Below are 22,746 nucleotides of genomic sequence, written 5' to 3'. Positions count from 1 at the left end.
CTCGCACATCAAAGCAAGTTTTCCCATTGAAGTCAGTGGAAAATTTGTTCCGCATTGACTTGACTTCAATGGGATGCAATACCGAATGCGGCCAGAGGTGGGGGTCGCCAGAGAGCGCTGAAAACGGCTGAAAAGGCCCAAGGACACTTCGGCTCGTTTCCTGCGCCCTCGTACCTCAGGCCAAATGAGGTACTGCAAGCCAATGTTCGGCTTTTCTCGGCTCATGCGCCCCTGTACCTCAGGCCAAATGAGGAACTGCAGGCCAATGTTTGGCTCCTGCGCCCCCATAGCTCAGGCCAAATGAGGTACTGCAGGCCAATGTTTGGCTTTTCTCGGCTCCTATGCCCATATACCTCAGGCCAAATGAGGTACTGCAGGCCAATGTTTGGCTTTTCTCGGCTCATGCGCCCCTGTACCTCAGGCCAAATGAGGAACTGCAAGCCAATGTTTGGCTCTGCTTGGCTGATTAGAAATGTGTGTTACCAAATAATTTAATAGGTGTACCTAATAAAGTGGCCGGTGTATAATTAATTGTAAAGCTCCGGTCACACAGGAGGAATGTTGAGTGACATTTAGCCGTTCAGTCAGCTTCTGTTGAAGGGGCATGACCGAAAAAGTTCTGCCTACCGGCTCTCGTCCCCCTGTCAGAACACATGAGGACAGCAGGGGAGATCGCTGTACTAATATCGGATTGTTAGTACAGCGGCTCCACTGGGTTGAATGAAAAAGAGGCTTTAGTTTTAGCAGTGTGAGAGCAGGCACAGGTCTCATGGGCTGGTTCAGTGATGACGTCACATAGATAAGAACAGCTGCAGAACAATTCTGTTTACATTCCACAGCAGAAAAATCCATAGAGCTTTGTCAGAGCAATGTCAGACAAGGTTGAGTGTGGTATTGTGATATGTAGGCAGCGAAATACAAACATCGTCACAAGATTGCACACAAATACAATGAGCGGTGTGTGCCGAGCCGGTGAAGCCCGTCATTTGTGGAAAGAGCTGCAAAGGTAAAAGTGTCGGCAGCACGCCTTGCGCACATACCTGGCATGTCCGGGTCTCGCCCTGAGACTGCGCAATACAAACCTCTCGAGGCTCATGGCCAAGATTTCAAGGTCGCTTTGTGCAAAGTCAGCTTTTGGCAGAACTCCTTTTAAAGGGAACCGCTTGCAGGATGACAAATACATTTTAAAACCAATGAGCATGGAAATATAAAAACGACACATAAGACAACCATGCAATCGTTATGGACCCATTCACACTAACACTTAAAGGGGTTGTAAAGGAAAAAAATATTTTTTTTATAATAAGCATCCTTTACCTGCAGACATTCCTCTTTTCACTTCCTCATTGTTCGTTTTTGCTCAGAAGTTGCTCTATTTCTTCTCTGTTCTGTTCACTTCCTGCTTGTCTGATTTTACTGACCACCGTGACGGGAGGCTTTACTGCGGTGGTCAGTAACGTGCTCACCCCCTCCTGGGAACTACATCTGTGTGGCAGGACGCTCTCTACGTGTTAGAGACTTCAAGGAGGTGTGAATTATTGGGCGTGCCGCAATGCATACTGGGAAATGTAGTTCTTATATGAACGAGCGCTGCAAACCAGGAAGTGAATGAGAGAACAGAAACTAGAATGCAGGAGGTGATATAGATGAAGGAATTTAATAGGTATTTACTCGTTTTTTAACAGAATCATTACACTATTCTGTCTGTCTACCTTGCAGACATTAATTTTAGGCAAAATGTTTTTTTCCTTTAAAGCGTAGGTGCACCCAAATTTTTTTTTTAAAGCCAGCAGCTACAAATTCTGCAGCTGCTGACTTTAAAAAAATGGACACTCACCTGTCCAGCGCGCCCACGATGTCAGTAGACGAGGCTGAGCAATCGCTCAGTCCTCCGATGCTGCCGCTGCCATCCTCAGTGAGGGAATCAGAAAGTGAAGCCTTGTAGCTTCACTGCCCGGTTCCCTACTGCGCATGCGCGAGTAGCGTGGCACGCTGTCACTGGTCCCCACTCTCTCCTGGGAACACTGTGTTTCCCAGGAGACAGCAGGGGGGGGCTGGGGGGCAGCATGAAGTGGAGTCTCTGCCCGGAAGTGGGTATAAATACCTGTCTTAGTACCTGTATTATACAGGTATCTGCACCCCCCCCCCTAAAAGGTGCCAAATGTGACACTAGAGGGGGGGAGGGTTCTGAAAAGCGGAAGTTTCATTTTTGGATGGAACTCCGCTTTAAAGCGGAGGTCCACCCAAAAAGTGAACTTCCGCTTTTCAGAACCCTCCCCCCCTCTAGTGTCACATTTGGCACCTTTCAGGGGGGGGGTGCAGATACCTGTATAATACAGGTATTTGCACCCACTTCCGGGCATAGATAGGTGCAGAATCTGCGGGTATCTACGCCAGTAAACAGTTCCCAGAACACAGCGGGGACCAATGAGGACACGCAGCGCGACTCGCGCATGTGCACTAGGGAACCGGGCGCGAAGCCGCAACGCTTCACTTCCTGATTCCCTCACCGAGGATGGTGGCGGGGGCTGGTGAGAGACGAGCGACTGATCATCTTCTGCTTCCGACATCGCGGGCACCCTGGACAGGTAAGTGTCCATTTATTAAAAGTCAGCAGCTGCTGTATTTGTAGCTGCTGACTTTTAATATTTTTTGTTTAGATGGACCTCCACTTTAAAGCGGAGGTTCGCTGGTAAAATGGTGTTTTTACCCTTAGATGGATGCTCATTTAGTCTAGGGGAATCGGGTTGTTGTTTAAAAATCCGAGAATTACTTACCATTGTAGAGGGCGATCTTCTCCGTCGCTTCCGGGTATGGGCTGCGGGACTGGGCGTTCCTTCTTGATTGACAGTCTTCCGACAGTCTTCCGAAAGGCTTCCGACGGTCGCATTCATCGCGTCACGATTTTCCGAAAGTAGCCGAACGTCGGTGCGCAGGCGCAGTATAGAGCCGCACCGACGTTCGGCTTCTTTCGGCTACTCGTGACGCGATGGATGCGACCGTCGGAAGCCTTTCGGAAGACTGTCAATCAAGAAGGAACGCCCGCTCCCGAAGACCCATACCCGGAAGCGACGGAGAAGATCGCTCTCTACAACGGTAAGTAATGCTCGGATTTTTAAACAACAACCCGATTCCCCTAGACTAAATGAGCATCCATCTAAGGGTAAAAGAGCAAAAACGGCCTTTATGGGTGAACTCCCGCTTTAAAGCAGAACTTTAGCCATAACAATTTGATTAATAATGTTCTTTAGCAAGGAACATACATTCCACATTAATAAATGATGATACCAAAATTAGTGTGTGCTGTAAATCGCTTCCAGCATCGTTCCTGTTTCTTCCTGCTGGGGGGCGGCCATTTTGCTGAGGCCCAGAGCCCCTGAGCAGCAGTAAATCATAAAGGAGAACTAAACCCATCGATATAACAGTTTCAAAAAACAGTTACATTCCTGGAATGCTCGGATTGCTAACTGTTATATTGGCTTGTGTCCTCAACCTAACTGTCAAATGATCAAGCGGCTGGTGTCATAACTGATCACATGTGCAACACTATGGCAGTTGCAGATCAAGCAGGAGCAGCTTCCTTGGCAGTACAGGATAGGAGGGTTTAATTCTACTTTAAGGTTGTTAGCAGATCGGCCTCTACAAATTTGTTAGTACCTAAAAATAGAGAGAAACTGAGCATGTGCAGAGCAGGGTGATGTTTTACTGTTTAATGTTTTACATAGCTATACGGAGACGGGTTTCCAACTGATTGGCAGCCTCAGCTCTATTCCTTTGTGCTGTGTGAAGGGGTGTGTCTCTTCCCTCCAATCAGCTCTCAGACCTCTCCTCACTGGGCTCTGCAGAGTGTAACTTCAGCTCTCCGCCCCCTTTTTTCTGCTTATAGATTCTGGACTTTGAATGGATGTAGAGAAGAGAAGACTGCAGATAAACAGATACAACGTATGAAGGAGAACATGTGGAAAAATGGAGATGACTTTTTTTTTTCTTTTAACTCAGTGAACGCAAGTCATGTGCATTGTGTTGTGTTGCAGTGTGGATACATTACCTGCTTCTATAATGGTTTATACTGGAGTGCCATTGAAAATAAATCGCATTTTCCCACGTAGTAATCTGCGCCACTGTAAATCATTCTAGTGTTTATTGCATATGAGCACATTCTGGTAGATTTACCTGCCAAGCGATCCCCTTTAGCGCTTCGGTGTTGCCGCTCTCAGGTGCACTTCCATCTTCTCCCATTTTTCAGTCAGGCTTGGAACTCCTCAACCCCACTTGATTGGCCGGGCCGTGACGCCATCACCCTCATGTACGTCAGATCATCACGGCAAGGAGCAGTGCTGTAAATTCTGAGTTTAATTCCACTTTTTTTTTTTTATTATAATATTATTATTATTATACAGGATTTATATATTGCCAAAAGGTTGAGCAGCGCTTTACAACATGAGGACAGACAGTACAATTATACAGTACAATTATAGTACAATTTGATACAGGAGGGATCAGAGGGCCCTGTTCATTGGAGCTTACACTCTAGAAAGGAGGGTCAAGTGATACAAAAGGTAATATGGAGAAAGTAAAAACACAGGGCCGGATTCACAAAGACTTACGCCGACGTATCTCGATATACGCCGCGTAAGTGTAACAATGCGCCGTCGTATCTATGCGCCGTGCCCACAGAACTAGATACGCCTGAAAATAGGCTTCTTCCGACCGACGTAACTTTCCTATGCTGGCGTATCTTGGGCGCATATTTACGCTGGCCGCAAGGGAGCGCTCCCATTGATTTATGCGTCGAATATGCATATGGCTGAGATACGCTGATTCACGAACGTACTTGCGCCCGTCGCAGTAATAAACACCGTTTACGTAAGGCGTAAAGTTATTCCACATATAGGGAGGCGCAACCCATGCAAAGGTATGGACCACGGAACAGCCGTCGTATTTTACGTCGTTTACGTAGTACTATGTGAATAGGGCTGGGCGTAGGTTACGTTCAGTGATTCGACGTATCTTAAGCGTTCGATCCGACGTGATTCTGAGAATGCGCACTGGGAAGCATCCACAGGACGGCGCATGCACCGTTCGTTCGGCCCATCATTTGCATGGGGTCACATTTCATTTAAATGGATCACGTCCACCTACTTTGAATTAGGCGGGCTTACGCCTAGGAATTTACGCTACGCCGGCGCAACGTTGGGAGCGAGTGCTTTGTTGAATACTGTTCTTGCCTCTCTACTTTACGTCCGCGTAGCGCATATGCGATGCGCTACGCCCGCATAAAGATGCGCCGCTCTACGTGAATCCAGGCCACAGTGTTTTAGTTAGAAGCAGGATTTCTTCATTAAAGTGGTTGTAAACCCACTTTGCAAAAAAAATAAAATCTAACACCTGCAAGACAAAGGCATAATGAGCTAGTATGCATAGCATACTAGCTCATTATGTAATACTCACCTGGGATCGAAGCCCCCGCTGCGGTGCCTGACACAGCACCAGCCGGCAACATTTTATCCCGGAGTTACTTCCGGGTATTGTGGCTCCGGTGCTGTGATTGGACAGAGCTGCGATGACGTCACTCATGCGCGTGGGACTCGGTTGTTAAAAGCACAGTCACTGAAAGCAACGGCACGTCAGTGCGCATGTCATGATTACATTAACACATGCAAATACAGGGGATATCTCCTAAACCGTTCAGGTTTAGGAGATATCCAGCGTAGCTACAGGTAAGCCTCTATTATAGGCTTACCTGTAGCATAAAGTGTGTTGTAAGGGTTTACAACCACTTTAAAGCTCCAGGCTAAAATCAAAGTAGTAATCCAATCGAGCGCCCCCCCCCCCCCCTTGTATTTGGATATCTTTATTTAATTATTTTTGGCCATTTTTATACCCTTTTTTTTTTTTTTTTACAGCAGTTCTTTCTTTCTACACTGCCAAGGCAAGGTACCTTATCTCCGGATTTGCATCTGCCCCTCCTCTTGCCTCCCCGCCGCCTTCTGGGACCTGCGTGTGTCCCAGAAGACAATGGGACCATTCAAAAAAGCGCAGTGTGACTCGCGCATGGGCAGTCGGAAACCAACTGTGACGCCTGAGGGCTTCATTTCTGGTTTCCCTTAGTTGCAATGCCAGTGCCTGCACCCGAGCCAAATTGGGGTGCCAACATTGTGGACAGGTAAGTGACCTTATATTAGGTCAGCAGCTACAGCCGTTTGCGTAAGTCGTCCGTGAATGGGGCTGGGCGTAATTTACGTTCACGTTTAAACCAATAGGTCTTTGCGGTGTAATTTGGAGCATGCGCACTGGGATATGTCCACGGACGGCGCATGCGCCGTTCGTAAAAAACGTCAATCACGTCGGGTCACGATTAATTTGCATAAAACACGCCCACCTCTTCCACATTTGAATTAGGCGCGCTAACGCCGGCCCAGTTACGATACGCCGCCGTAACTTAGGACGCAAGTGCTTTGTGAATACAGCACTTGCCTCTCTAACTTACGGCGGCGTAGCGTATATGCGATACGTTCACGCCTGCCTAACGTTAGGCACAGGTACGTGAATCTGGCCCATAGTATTTTAACAGAGTTTAGGGGCTGCCGCAGTTAGGTAGGCATCAATCTAACTCACCTGAACGTGGTAGAATTGCATTCAGCATAGAAAAGTTTTGACCACTGGCCGTGGCAAAGCACGCTTCGCCACGCTAAATGTAGGCAGGATGTATATGAAGCCTAACAGAGAGATGAACTCATGACTGTGCTGCTTCTTTCCCTGTCCAGTCATTGGCTGGTGTGGGTCCAGGATGACCTGGACTCAGAGGGTGATGCTGGCTATCAGGGTGAGGCCATCTAGTGGCCGAAGGCAAGTACTGTGGAGAAATTTGGATTGAATGTTACAGCAAAATCTAGTTTTGCTATTTTATATTTTAATGGGCTTTGTATTTTTGTCTTTTTTTTTTTTTTTTTTGCTGGAGGTTCTGCTTTGAGTCTATTCATTTGGAAAGGGCTGCCAACATACTTAAACCAGGTGAGGGTTGCCTGGCTGTGCCTGACTTCCATACTTTTGAGGTAGATGTAGAACAAGCATGATTGGTCAGTTGGTGTCCAAATTAGTTATTATTGTATTCTTTTACTTGAATTGTATTGAATGGTAAAGCCATGCAAGTGTAACCTTTGATAGAATCATTTAGGTCTATTCTTGGTTCAGGAATTAGAAAGCACTGACATGACAGGCAGATCACTAATACTCGGAGAAGGAAAGGTCCGCGCCGGGAGCCGGCATAGTTCTCTTATGACAGGTGTACTTTCATTTCTGTATAAGAGGTCAGGTCAGTGACCTGGATATGTAAATCTCAGGACTGGATGGACAGGTATACACATTATTGGGAAAGGTAAATTGCTCCCTGTAATTTACCTTTGACAACATAATTACCATTTAATAATTACAGCATGTTAATAGTAAGTATGAGGTTACTAAGACTGCATTGTACAGCATGTGCTTGTTCACACCCGTGCAAGCTGGTGTATGTTGTGTGCTGGTAGTAAAGGGCAATGGATTGTTACAACTCATCGCACTTTTTCTTTTTTTCAACTTTTACTTCACAAAATGACACTTCATACAACTCTGTGTACTATTTGCATGCAGCAAGGTGCGGTGCGTTGTGTAAAAAATGCAACTGCATTTATGTACTGCATACCGCAACCCTGCTCAATGCAGAGTCATGGTGTTAAAGTGGTTGTAAACCCTTTACAACCACTTCAACCTACAAGTAAGCCTAGATTAAGGCTTATCTGTAGGTGCAAGAAATATCTCCCAAACCTAAAAGGTTTAGGAGATATTTGGAAAGAATAGCGGCACCGATTTCTACGGCGCACTGAGCGTTCCGCTACTAACTCCATCATGCCGTTAGTGGCGGCTCCCGTGCTCATGCGCAGGAGTGATGTCAACGCTGCTCCGGCCAGTCACAGTGCTGGAGCAGTGATGCCCGGAAGTCACTCCGGGTATCATGGCGGCGTCGGAGGAGGCGAACGAGGGCCCCTGCGGGGGCTTCGATCTCAGGTAAATACTTCATAATGAGCTAGTATGCTATGCATACTAGCTCATTATGCCTTTGTCTTGCAGGTTGTCTTTTTTACAAGGGTTTACTTCCTCTTTAATGGGGCACATAGAAAGCAATTGTTTTCTACAAGCTCTTGTACTGAACCTGTGTTGATTAATGCAGATCAATGCAGCTCAGTAAACATGGGGCTTTCACACTGGAGCGGTGCGCTAGCAGGACGGTAAAAAAAGTCCTGCCAGCAGCATCTTTGGAGCGGTGAAGAAGCGGTGTGTATACCTCTCCTCCACCGCTCCTGCCCATTGAAGTGAATGGGCACCGCGGCTATACCGCCGGCAAAGTGCCGCTGCAGCGGCGCTTTGCGGTGGTTTTAACTCTTTCTCGGCCTCTAGCGGTGGGTAAAAGCCCCCCTCTAGCGGCCTGAATAGCGCAGCGAAATTGAAATAGCGCCGCTTTACCACCAACACACCCACCGCCCCAGTGTGAAAGGGGCCTAACACACACCTGTGCAATGTTTCTCATGTGAACAAGTTGGACTGAGTAATGAGGCAAAAGATATAATGCAATTCTCCTGTGATCACCAGGGTCTCCCAAGTGTTTATACAGCACAGTATGGACAGATCACATACTGACTGAATGTAGAATATGGCCAGGATAGAAAACACTTTCCTGATCTACAGCAACTGTCACACCAACAGGAAACGCCGCAGCACATGTCAGTGTGGCAGGAAGCCGGTGCTGTGCAGAGCGTGTATGGGAAGGTGACACATCGCTCTGCTAACAAGGGATCGTTTTGGCAGCTCTTTTTATTGCCGGAAGAGCACATGGTTTTTGTGTTTCTAAATTGAAAATCTGCACCGGGAAAAGAACCCATATTAATTTTCTAATATAATTTAAAGTGTTACTAAACCAACAGTAGTACAATCATTGTGTATATGCAGTAAATCATGCCTTTTATACTCACTGTGGCACCTAAGGGGCTAATCCTACAAATTGTGTAAAAAGGCTGTGTAATCCTGTCTTCTCTGATGTCCCCCTTCTTCTTTTACTGTCCTCAATCTATATCCTGATTGAACAGAGCCTTGATACATACTCAGTTTGGTGTGTATATTGCTTTTTTTGATTTTTTTCTAAGAGAGTGCATGTGATCAGCACAGGGCCAATTAGCACTGTACAGACAGAAGGTCAGGGTTTATTCAGCCTCATAGGACAGTCGGAGAAGAATGAAAACTCCTCCTACAAGCTTTAACCAGACACTGATAGAAGTCACAAGACTGCTATATACTGCCGATGAGAAAAGGTATTTAGCAGTTTATATTTACTAAAATAATTGCGTTTCCATGTTCTGTATACTCTGTAAGACTAGATATAGTGTATGCAGGGTCCTGGGTTTAGTAACACTTTAAAGGGGTTGTAAATGTTTGTTTTGTTTTTTCACCTCAATGCATCCTATGTATTAAGGTGAAAAAAAACTGCCAATGACAGCCCCCCGTTTTACTTTCCTGAGCCCGTTCAACTGCTGCGCTCGCCCCCGATGTCCTCTTCTCCACTCAGTCTGGCTGTTGATTGGATGGATTGATAGCAGGGCAGCCATTGGCTCGCGCTGCTGTCAATCGCATCTAATGACACTTCGCGCCGGGGGGGCGGGCCGAGTGATACAGCCGCCAGCTGTATAACGGCAGAGCGCCCGCAAGAACTAACCCCCATGGGAGAGAGCTTCCATGAAGGGGGTTAGTTCTTGAGGGGAGGAGCCGAGACAGCCGCTGAGGGACCCCAGAAGACCAGAATCGGGGCCACTCTGTGCAAAACGAGCTGCACAGTGGAGGTAAGTATAACATGTTTGTTATTTATTTATTTTTTTAAACGGGAACCTTTAGGCCTCTTTTACACAGGGCGGTGGAGGTGCGGTGGCGGTATAGCACCGCTAAAAATAGCGGCACTATACCGTCGGAATTGCCGTGGGATTCGGCTGCTAGCAGTGCGGTATTAACCCCCGCTAGCGGCCGAAAAAGGGTTAATACCGGCCGCAATACGCCTCTGCAGAGGCGCATTACGGGTCGTATTGCAGCGGTTTCCCATTGTTTTAAATGGAAAGGAGCGGTATACATACCGCTTCTCTCACCGCTCCAAAGATGCTGCTTGCAGGAGATTTTTTTCTCTGCTGCCAGCGCATCGCCTCAGTGTGAAAGCCCTCAGGCGCTATTTTTAGCGCTGTACCGCCTGAAAAACTCCTCAGTGTGAAAGGGGCCTTAGTTTCTCTTTAAGTACTTGTAAACCCTAGGACGCTCTGCTCTGTTCAATGGACCTGTTCTAATAGGAGCGACTCAAGTCGCTCCGACTTCGAAAAAGGTTCTTGCACGACTTTGGGGGCGATTTGGGGCGACTTGCATTGACTTCAATACAGAAGTCATTTTGCAAGGTGCCTTTGAAGTTGTCTTGAGATCGCCTTGCTGAGTCGCCCCCAAAGTCGTGCCGCCCCAGTGTGAACCGGGTCTTAGTACTTGCAACTTGTCTGATGCCATAGGCACTTGGTTGTGTGATCTCTGCTGGAGCAGTTGGTCAGATTTGGGTTAGTTGCGCTCTCCCCCCCCCCCCCCATCCCCTTCAGCAGAGTCTTTAGATATGTGGTCAGTACTGGAAGGAACCTGGAGAAGTCTTTCCCCAGTACAGGTATCTTTGCCCTTCTGTGACTCTTTATTCATCCCAGCGAGGCAGAGTCTGCATTTGTCATGTCCTCCATAGAGCAGGAACATAAATGGGTAAAGAAGGCGATGGTAGCAATCAATAATTTATGAGTTTAAAGCTCTATAAAAGCAGTAGAGTTGTTCCTCTTGCCGATCTCAGCTGGAAGGTGAATGGTTTGTGACTTCTAGCAGATCCCTGTGTTTGGCCGGCCACAGCCCCGGCAATGTGATTTATGTGATGGGTCTGGAAGCAGCGCTGTATCTGGTTTTCTGGACAAGATCCCACCATAATTACTTCCACAATAATGTGGAGGCTGCCCTGCCTGTGAACAAAGGCGTGACTGTATAGAGCTGTGCCCAGCTGCTGGGGAAATGCAAATGCTGAGCTGTATTGGCAGCTTCCATCTATAGTTGTGTCCTTCAGTCTTCATGTTTTAGGTTTATGGTTCTTGGGTTCATGCTTTTAGCTCTTGTCAGACCCCCTCCCCACTTAGCTTGTGTTTGTCCATCTAATATTGATCTTGCATCGGTTTTCTTCTTCTTGGCTGGAAACCCCGATCGATCGAGCTGTGGGATTGGAAGTGATAGGAAGAGGAGGACTGATAACCATATCCAATTTAAGAATATCAAGTGTCGCAGCATTGGATCATTTCCAGCAGAGGCCAAACGTTAGAAAAACTTGAGAGGCATGCCAACTTTTTCATTTCTTTTTTAGGCACCATGCCCACTGGATGTTTCTTAAATGGCTGTTAAGGGCATCTGGCGTTTTAATAATATTTTTTTCTGCCTCTAAACACCCCTGCATATTGGCCTTTGTGCCTATTGACATTGGTGTTTAGAGGCAGAAAAAAAAAAACCCCCACTGCCAACGTATTCAGGAGCCGTGGCATATTGGCAGAAAAATAACATGCTTGACACGTATAAGCGCGCGTTAATGCTAGGTGCATCATAGCACTTGTGCGTTAATTTAAGTGGCCAGAATATATTATTATTCTGCCAAAAGAAATGAATTAACGCCTGAGCGCTTGACGTACCTAAACACATTACATGCTTTTACAAGCACCGGCGTTTTTTTTTTTTTTTTTTGCAAAACGCTGCTGCCAGGAGGAATGGTAAGTGTGCATGAGACCTTGGAACTTCAGTCATTTTTTCATCTTTCCATCTATTAAATCTTCTGCCCTTGTTGTTTTAACTTTGGATTTTTTTCTGCCAGTAAATACCTTATGGTAAAAAGCCTAGGCTTATGACATCATGCAGAGCTCTCACTCTCCTGAGAGTTTGTCACAGGGAGGGGGGATGAGTCATAAGAGGGCCAATGAGAGTTGGAGGCGTGCCTTTGTGTTTCTGTGTAAATCCAGGAAATGAACAGGCAGCAGCTTCAACTGCCCACAGTTAAAATGATTGCAGCCAGACTCAGTGGAGGGAGATTTCTGCAGAACCCCTCTTGGTGGTTAAAAGCACACTGCTACTGCCTGAATAGCGGCGCCATAGTAGAGCTGCACGATTCTGGGAAAATGAGAATCACGATTCTTTTGTATAAAATGAAGATCACGATTCTCTCGCGATTCTCAAAATTGTATTTATTTAAAGTTATTTATAACACAAAACGGAGCTTATGTGGTTAAATACAGTATACGTAAATATGACGGACTGTTTACATGTTAAATTTTAAAAGCCGCAGCAAACCTGCTGACCTCACATGGTTGCTAATGTGAGGGAACACCTCTGATTTTCACATTTAATTAAATGTGAAAATCAGAGGTGTTCCCTCACATTAGCAAGCATGTGAGGTCAGCAGGTTTGCTGCGGCTTTTATAATTTAACATGTAAACAGTCCGTCATATTTACATATACTGGGCTAGATTCAGCAATGTTTTATCCATGGATACGCCGCGTAAATTCAAACCTGCGCATCTTTTTTCTGTATTCAGAAAGCAAGATACGCCGACATTAGCCTAAGATCCGACTGGCGTAAGTCTCTTACGCCGTCGTATCTTAGGGTGCATTCTCACGCTGGGTGGCGCTTCCGTCGTTTTCAGCGTAGAGTATGCAAATTACCTAGATACGCCGATTCTCAAACGTACGTGCGCCCGCCGGTAGTTTTTACGTTGTTTGCGTAAGGCTTTTTCGGCGTAACGTTGCTCCTGCTTCTATGAGGCGCACGCAATGTTAAGTATGGACGTCGTTCCCGCTTTGATTTTTGAATTTTTTACGTCGTTTGCGCAAGTCGTTCACGAATAGGGCTGGACGTAATTTACGTTCACGTCGAAACCAATACGTCGTTGCGGCGTACTTGGAAGCAATGCACACTGGGATATGTACACGGAAAACGTCAATCACGCCAGGTCATCACACATTAACATAAAACACGCCCCCCCTTCCACATTTGAATTACGCACGCTTACGCCGGCCCCATTTACGCTATGCCGCCTCAACTTACGGAGCAAGTGCTTTGTGAATACTGCACTTGCTCCTGTAAGTTGCGGCGGCGTAGCGTAAATACAATACGCTGTGCCGCCGTAACTATGCGCGCCCCTACCTGAATCTAGCCCACTGTATTTAACCACATAAGCTCAGTTTTTTGTGTTGAAAATAACTTGGGTGTAACAAGATGTCCGCTTGCCCCCTTCTCACTATCATTACTGTGCAGGAGTGTGGGGTGGAGCAAGATGGTGGCGCTGAAAAATCATCTCCTACGAGACAGCCGCCGCTGGGTGTACCAAGATGGCCGCCGCTCCGGAGCTAGGCTGAAGCCGGGGACTTTCCTATGGCCGCACCCAAAAATCGCGGGTCGTCCGTCCTGGAGATCGCGCGCGCGGGGGGTGAATCGAGATCGCGATTTTCTTACGATTAATCGTGCAGCTCTACGCAATAGCAGTGCTATAACAGTGGTAAAGAGCTGCTAAAATGAGCGGCGCGTTACACATTGCGGCCGCCCAAGTTGTAGAAAAGAAAATAGTGAACCTCTTGCCTAGTCATGTCTTTGAATGTCAGAATTTTACAATACCTCATGGGACGTGTAGTTCCACAACAGCTGGAGGGCCATAGTTTGGAGACCCCTGCTTGTCCTTTCTGGTAATCTGGAGTTCGAAGCAAGTTTTTAATTAAGATTATCTGTAAAACTATGTAAGCGCATCCCCCTCCCGCTCCCCCACTTTTTTTTTCCAGTCATGCAAATCAGAGTCCTCTTTGAAGACCAGCATGATGGAACCATTGACTTTATTCATTTTAACCAAATCCACATTTTTTAGTTTCATAAAAAGCAGGATTGTTTTTTCCTTCAGTGGTGGCTCGCCTTGTTCTTTAATGGCTGTGACTTCAAACTCTACATGTGTGCCCTTTAGCTGCCTGCATAAGCCTCTTATTATTCCTTTGAAAAGTAATTGAGAGAAATGCCACTTCCCCTTTCATAGTGAAAACATTGTACTCGGACGGGGCAGGAGCTTGCCAAGAACAGCAGTCTGTCTGCTAGTTTCCTGCCCAGAAGGCAGCGCCGGAGCAGAGCCTTAAAGGACCTTCCCTCCATCATCACCTGGGTCTCATCTGATCCTTCTAGCAGTGGGATAGTATGACTCCGAACACCGAGGAAGTCAGAAGATGGCTGAACCATCTCCACAAGGTAGGAGGATACTGACATTCTTCTCAGTAAAACATCAGTTGGGTCCCCAGGGGTGTACCAGGTGCTTTGCCTGAGTCCATCTAAAGAAACGATGAATTTGCTGCATCTCTGAATATGTTGATCCCTTCTGAAAAGTGAAGTGAATGTATTATTACCGCCATAGCTTGACAGTAGTAGTTGAGTTCATTGCATGTCATCTTACTATAAACTGGTGCTGAGTTATGGGTCATGTTTGGTGATGAAAAGTATGGTGGCTTCTAAAAAGCTTTCCCATCTTGAGTCGTGGTCGGGAAGTGGGTCTCCAGGCAAAAATGCAGCTTCGCACTGTCTGCAATATTCTTAACCACTTGCTTACTGGGCACATAAACCCCCCTCCTGCCCAGGTGAAATTTCAGCTTCCGGCACTGCGTCGCTTTAACTGACAATTGCGCAGTCGTGCGACGTGGCTTCTAAACAAAATTGAAGTTCTTTTTTTTCCCCACAAGTAGAGCTTTCTTTTGGTGGTGTTTGATCACCTCTGCGGTTTTTATTTTTTGCGCCATAAACAAAAAAATAGTGTAAATTTGGGGAAAAAAAATCAATATTTTTTACTTGTTGCTATAATAAATAGCCCAATTTTTAAAAAAAAATTAAAAAAATTCTCAGTCTAGGCCGATACGTATTCTTCTACATATTTTTGGTAAAAAAAAAAAATCGCAATAAGCGAATGGTTTGCGCAAAAGTTATAGCGCCTACAAAATAGGGGACATAATTATTATTATTATTATTATTATTTTTATTTTTTTTACTAGTAATGGCGGCGATCTGCGATTTTTATCGGCACTGCGACATTATGGCGGACACTTTTGACACATTTTTGGCACCATTCACATTTATACTGCGATCAGTGCTATAAATATGCCCTGATTACTGTATAAATGTGACTGGCATTGAAGGGGTTAACACTAGGGGGTGAGGAAGGGGTTAAATGTGTACTCTGCAAAGTGTTTCTAACTGTAGAGGGAGGGGACTGACTGGGGGAGGTGACCGATCTGTGTCCCTATGTACAAGAGACACAGATCGGTCTCTCTCCCTGACAGGACGTGGATCTCTGTGTTTACACACACAGATCCACGTCCTTGTCTCTGTAACCGCCGATTGCGGGTGGCTGGCGGACATCGCGGCCGCCAGGCACGCGCATCGGCATCTCAGTGGCTGGAGGCCGTATATAGACGGCCTCCCGAAAATGTAGATCCACCCTGCGGCCGTATAAAGTCGTACGGCCTTCAGGAAGTGGTTAATATTTGACCTAACCGATACATTTTTAGGACGCGCCTTTGTAGGCCTACCCCTTCTTCTAAGGTCCTGGTTCCCCCGAAGAATGGGGTAGACCCAGAAAGCGTGACCTGGAAATGTAACTGTTAATGCATCTAATAAAAGTATAACAGACAGTACTCAATTGCGTTGGCGCACTAATACGGATATAGTCACGGTAAGCAGGCAGAAATCATAATCTCAGGATCTCATGCACTAGCTTACAGTTGAACTCCAGGAAAGCTGCTAAACACACAGATGTAATGGATAAGGGATTTGCTTTACTTGCCAAAGGATTTGTGTTTCTGTCCATCCAGTTCTGAGATTTGTATAGCTCTGCCACACAGCGCAGCCCTGAATGGCAGGGTAATAGATTAGATTTTTTTCTGCTGTCGCTGCCCCAACATCACCAGACAGCTATGATTAAGCACTAAAGTTTAGTGTGAAACGCGTCAGTTGTACCCTGTTTGCTGTGGCATGTATCCTGTGTTTTTTATTTTACAATAAAAGCAACAAGTTTTGGAGTGTGGCTGTCCAGAAACCCTTCCTTCATTTTTGCATCACCAGGCGGCAGTGGCAGCTGGTGCCTCATTTTTTTGCTGGGGGGGGGGGGCGCGTCAAACACACCTAAGGCCCCATGCACACGAGAAGCAATTACAAACACCTCTAAACGCACGTTTTCAAAGGCAAAAAACGGCGTTTAAAACGCCCGTTTTTGCGGCAAATTGCGCGGCGTTTTACCGCGTTTGCGGCTGTCAGCGCTTATCTCAAAGACATTGTAGACCCTCCCAAAGTGTAAAACGCAAAAATAAAACGCTTCTGAACCCAAAATTTTGCGTCTGAAAAAACGGACATAAACCCAACTGCTTTAAAACGCCAAAAAACGTGATTGTGTGCATGGACACATAGGATAACATTAAATGTGTTCAGGGGCAGTTGAAAAAAATACCCAAATGCCTCTGAACTCGAGTTTAGCAGCGTCTCGTGTGCATGGGGCCTAATACCCCCCCCTCCCCGCCCGTCAGCCCCGCACTTACCCCATTTTGCTCGCTTGCCAGCCCGCACTTACCCCAGCCAGCCTCCTCGCTTGCTCGCCCACCAGCCAGCCCCCAATTTATGCCATCCAGGTTGCAGGCGGCTTCCCTGGCTTCTTCTCCTGGCAAATCCGAACGCCTCAACCCCCCCCCCCCTTCCACCGGCCAATCCGGTAGGAAAAGCAGGAAGACCATAGCAAATGTTGATTTGCTGATGTTACAAGTGGGTGGGCTCAGGGCGCAGAGGCCACCCACCCACTTGGTACATCAGCGAATCAACATTTGCTATTGTCTTCCTGCTTCTCCTACTGCAAGGGTTAAAGTGGAACTAAAGGCTAAAAGAAAAAATTGCGAACAGGCAGAGTATTTATTGCAGAAGAGGTATGTAATGTCTCTTCCATAGTAAAATACACATTTCTGTACATGCACAGCTACCTTTCCAGTGCCATGTGCCAGAATAAATACATACACAGGAATAATGTCACCCCACACTGGCCAATAAAGATGTCTGAAGACTGGCAGCAGAAGCCAAGAAAAAGATGCTGGCATTGGCGAGGGGACCTTGCAGGCGTCAAACAGTTGTAGAATCATTGAGCATACCTGACTTTAGTTGCACTTTAAATGTTTTTTTTTTTTTTTTTGGTTTATAGCACCAGATAAAAGTACTGTATTTATCGGCGTATAACGCGCACCTTCATTTTAAGAGGGAAGTTTCAGGGAAAAAAATGTACATTTTAAATAAAGAACTTTGAAGCAGTATAGGGCCCTATACACACGAGAGGATCCATCCGCTGAAAAATCTCAGCGGATCGGTTTCAGCGGATAGATCCCCTGGTGTGTACGTTCCAGCGGATATTTATCCGCGGATATTTCCGATTTCCAGCAGATAAAAATTTGTAGACATGCTTACAAATCTATCTGCTGGAATCGGCACCAGCGGATCGATCCGGTGGTCTGTACAGACTCACCGGATCGATCCGTCCGAACCCATCCCTCGCATGCGTCGTAATGATTCGACGCATGCGTGGATATCCTTATATGACAGCGTCGCGCACGTCGCCGCGTCATCATCGCGGCGACGGCGCGACACGTCACCGCGATGGGAATTCGGCGCGGATTTTGATCCGATGGTGTGTACACTCCATTGGATTAAAATCCGCAGAGGATTTATCCGCGGATACGGTCCGGCGGACCGTATCCGCGGATCAATCCTATCGTGTGTACCAGGCCTAGGGGTCAGTGCCCATCAATGCAGCCTGATCAATGCCCATCTGCAGCCTCACAATTGCCCATCAATGCAACTTAATCAATGCCCATCTGCAGCCTCACCATTGCCATGAATGCAGCCTGATCAATGCCCATCTCACCTCAGATTACTTCTGACTCAGAGGGGACAGGGAGGGGAGTGGGTTGAGTGCCATCAGATTACATACAGAGAAGAATAGAGAGAATCTCCTGTTTACTCAGTGGCCTCTTTTTAATACAAAGTCCCGCCTCTTGGACCGGCTTCTATGATAGACAGAACACTGGTCCAATGCCGGACCAGGAGACGGGACTTTCTATTACAGAGGCCACTGAGACAACAGGAGATTCTCGCTGTATGTAATCTGAAGGCGCTCATGCCGCCCCCCTCCCTGTCCCCTCTGAGTCACAAGTAATCTGACCCCTCATCCCGCCAATCTCTCCTTGTTCTATCCAAGGCAGCCCAAATTGCAGTATCGGCATATAACATGCACACACTATTTGCAACCAATTTTAACCACTTGCCGCCCGCCAATGACATATTGACGTCGGCAAAGTGGTTGTAGAATCCTGACTGGACGTCATATGACGTCCTCAGGATTGTGAGCCGCTGCGCGCCCCCGGGGGCGCGCATCGCGGCGATCGTTGTTGCAGGGTGTCAGGGTGTCACCCCGCAACACCGATCTCGGTAAAGAGTCTCTCACGGAGGCTCTTTACCACGTGATCACGATGTAAACAGGAAGAGCCGTTGATGGCTCTTCCTCACTCGCGTCTGACAGACGCGAGTGGAGGAGAGCCGATCGGCGGCTCTCCTGACAGGGGGGGTTCGCGCTGATTGTTATCAGCGCAGCCCCCCCTCGGATCGCCACACTGGATCACCAGGGAAGCCCACCCTGGACCACCAGGGAAGGGCAAACGAAAAAAAAAAGTCTGGGAAAAAAAAAAGTCTGAAAAAATAAAAAAAGTCTGAAAAAAAAAGCATTAAAAAAAAAAAAAAGATGCCAATCAGTGCCCACAAATGGGCACTGACTGGCAACATAGGTAAATCAGTGCCACCCCACAGTGTCCATCAGTGCCACCCCACAGTGTCCATCATTACCAACCCTCAGTGCCCATCCATGCCCAGTGCCCACCTATCAGTGCCCATCTGTGTCACCCATAAGTATCCATCAGTGCCACCCATGAGTGCCCATCTGTGCCGCCCATGAGTGCCCATCTGTGCCGCCCATCTGTGCCACCCATCTGTGCCGCCTATGTGTGCCCATCTGTGCCGCCTATGTGTGCCCATCTGTGCCGCCTATGTGTGCCCATCAGTGCCGCCTATGTGTGCCCATCAGTGCCGCCTATGTGTGCCCATCAGTGCCGCCTATGTGTGCCCATCAGTGCCGCATACCAGCGCCGCCAATCAGTGCCACCTTATCTGTGCCCGTCAGTACTACCTCATCGATGTCCATCAGTGCCATCTCATCGGTGCCGCCATATCAGTGCCCGTAATTGAAAGAGAAAACTTACTTACTTAAAAATTAACAGAAAAAAATAAAAACGTAATTTTTTTCAAAATGTTCAGTCTTTTTTTAGTTGTTGCGCAAAAAAAAAAAAAAGGCAGAGGTGATCAAATACCACCAAAAGAAAGCTCTATTTGTGGGGAAAAAAGGACGCCAATTTTGTTTGGGTACAGTGTAGCATGACCGCGCAATTGCCATTCAAAGTGCGACAGTGCTGAAAGCTGAAAATTGGCTTGGGCGGGAAGGTGCGTAAGTGCCCAGTATGGAAGTGGTTAAGGGTGAAAAAGTGAGTGTTATACGCCAATAAATACAGTACTTTTACTTATCTTATCTCTTTCTTCCTCTGTAGCTAAAGGAGGGCCCTCGCCCTTAAAGCGGATGTGCCACTAAAAAACTATATTAAAAGCAAGCAGCTACAAATACTGCAGCTGCTGACTTTTAATATAAGGACACTTACCTGTCCTGGAGTCCAGCGGTGATCGCAGCAGATGACGAGCCGATCGCTCGTCATCTGCTGCTCCCCCCGCCATCCACGGTGAGGGAACCAGGAAGTGAAGCGCTCCGGCTTCACTGCCCGGTTCCCTACGGCGCATGCGCGAGTCGCGCTGCGCCCGCCGATTGGCTCCCGCTGTGTGCTGGGTGCCGAGTGTTCCCAGCATACAACGGGGGACGTCCTTTGCCCGTATCGTAGGGCCGGAAGTGGGTGCAGATACCTGTCTGTAGACAGGTATCTGCACCCCCCTCCCCCCTGAAAGGTGTCAAATGTGACACCGGAGGGGGGGAGGGTGCCGATCAGCGGGACTCCACTTTAGAGTGGAGATCCGCTTTAAGCCAGCCATAGATGGTTTGAATTTCGGCCGGCCCAGCAGAAGCTGGCCAAGATTCAAACCATGTATGGGCTGACAGAATGTCCTCAAGTTGATCGATCAATCAATTTGGGTACAATTAGCCTGCTAGATTTTACATCCGATTTATTGCAAGCGGTTGTTATAGCTGCTAGCAATAACCACTATGCTCTCCGGGTGGCAACGGCTTAAGGAGAAACTGCAGTCTGCTCCTATAATTTGTAATAAAAACATCTTTGCCATTCTGAAGCTTCCCTCCAACCACTTTGCATATTCCTTTATATAGATTGTGATTCTTTACTTGCCAAATAAGCTGAAGAAATCTCCCTCCACGAAGTCTGGCTGCATCCATTTTAACTGTGGGCAGCTGAAGCTACTGCTTGTTTATTTCCTGGGTTTACACAGACACACCTCCAGCTCTGCAGCTCTCACTGGTCCTCTTATGACGCACCCCCTTTCCCTTCCTGGCAAACTTTCACAAGAGTGAGAGAGAGAGCTGTGCATGATGTCATAATCCTAAACTAATGACCAGACAAACAGGAAGTGGGCTGTATAAGGTATTTACTTGCAGAAAAAAAACTGTTTTACTATCCAAAGTTAAAACAACAAAGACAGAAGATTTAATAGATGGAAAGATGAAAAAAAATTACTGAAGTTCCGCTTTAAAGTGAAGTGAACAGCCTCGTATGATACACAGAGATTAAACAAATCTCCATACATAAGTTTTACATGTACACCTGCTGTCTTTCTTCATCTTTAGAAAGTTCAGATGGTGTTAGGAGATTTTCTCTTCCTGGTTAGCACTGCAGTAAAGCCTGGGCATACAGCCAAGACAGCTGATTGGAGGAAAGGCACACACCCACCCTCCTCATAGGTGGAGACTTTCAGAGCTGATTGTTGAATAGTTCAGCACTCTACTAATCTATTTATAGCATCCTCCCCAACACAAAACTCAGGCTGCTTTTATCATATGTGACTTTCTTTAGCGCTGTTTAAGCTGCGCTTTTCGGACGCTAGCGGGGCGCTTTTAACCCCCGCTAGTGGCCGAAGGAGGGGTTAAAAACGCCTGTGTTGCAGTTCTTCCAAAGCGCTGCCCATTCATTACAATGGGCAGGGGTGTTTTGGGGGTCATGTATACAGCGCTCCCAAACCGCCCTAAAGATGCTGCTTGCAGAACTTGTTCTAACGTCCCGCAAGCGCACCACCCAGTGTGAAGGCACTCAGGCCCAGATTCACAAAAGAGATACGACGGCGTATCTGCTGATACGCCGTCGTATCTCTGTTTTAGGGTCTTCCTAACTATGCGACTGATTCATAGGATCAGTTACGCATAGTTAGCCCTAAGATCCGACAGGTGTAATTGAATTACACTGTCGGATCTTAGGATGCAATACCAGCGTCGGGTATGCAAATTAGGAGTTACGGCGATCCACGACGGTTTTTTCGCGTTCGCTACGTCGCTGCTAGTCTAGTTTCCCGTCGCAAAGTTAGTCGTCGTTTTTGCTGCCCTAACTTTACACAGCCCACGTATGTGCTGTATAAAGTATGGCCGTCGTTCCCGCGTCGAAATGTGAACATTTTTTGTTCTTGCGTAAGACGTCCGGGAATACGAAAGTACGCTACGCACGTCGCCGGTCAAAAAAATTACGTCACTTTGCGCAAAGCACGGCGGGAATTTCAAAACGGAGCATGCGCAGTAGGTCCGGCGCGGGAGCGCGCCTAATTTAAATGGCACACGGCCCTTTGAATTACGCGGGCTTACGCCGGAGGCCGCCAGCGTAAGTTTTCATGCAAGTGCTCTGTGAATCAGGCACTTGCGATGAAAACTTGCGGCGGTGTAACGTATCTACGATACGTTACGCCGCCGCGATTCTACGTGAATCTGGGCCTCAGGTTTTTACATTCGGGTGGCATGGGCGGCAGTTTTCAGGCGCTATTTCTAGCGCTAAAATGCCTGAAAACTGCCTCGGTGTGATGGGGTTAGATATAGACTGGAATTCCACAATAAATTGAGTGATATACAAAGTTCAAATAGATCCTATCTTATCCTATCTTATACAGATAACAGAGCAGAACTGAATAATTTCCCACAGCGAGTGTAGAATCGTGTTACACATGAGTTCACTTGTAAAAATACAGAAGGAAGTTACAAAAGAATATTTAGAAATAGTTGCAGAAGGTGCGTGTAGAGTAGGACATTTATGTTGTTGTTGTTGATTTAAATAGCACCATCGCCTCTTTTCCTGTTCGAAGAAAGTGAAATAAATAAGCATACAGAAGTAATACAGATAACTGTAGAAGGGAAGCACACCCAGTAATATGGGTTCTGTGACGTCCAATAGGAGTAAAAGGACTGAGTGAACAGATACATTATTACGGCACAGTTCCATAACAAGGTATGTGGTGACCGATCTTTTTATATTGAACAATATACTGGGGGATGACATACTCTGTATTTTTGCAAGAAGTAAAATAATCTA

The 22,746-nt window shown here is 46.9% G+C and overlaps 1 protein-coding gene across 4 annotated transcripts in view; it reads left to right on the top strand.

Annotated features, from left to right (window-relative positions):
- Window positions 1-22,746, top strand: part of LOC120933038 — a 120,378-nt gene that overhangs the window by 10,758 nt on the left and 86,874 nt on the right. The window contains exon 1 of one of the 4 annotated variants that reach the window (XM_040345982.1): window positions 14,013-14,347. The exons of the other annotated variants lie outside the window; for them this stretch is intronic. The gene's annotated coding sequence lies outside the window, so the exon portion shown is untranslated. Of the gene's footprint in view, window positions 1-14,012; window positions 14,348-22,746 lie in introns of those variants that run through there. 4 annotated transcript variants of the gene reach the window in all.

This window comes from Rana temporaria, chromosome 3 (assembly GCF_905171775.1).
Source record: "Rana temporaria chromosome 3, aRanTem1.1, whole genome shotgun sequence".
Lineage (NCBI taxonomy): Eukaryota > Metazoa > Chordata > Amphibia > Anura > Ranidae > Rana > Rana temporaria.
The sequence above is the reverse complement of the archived record's forward strand: the minus strand, read 5'-3'. Positions and strand labels throughout refer to the sequence as shown.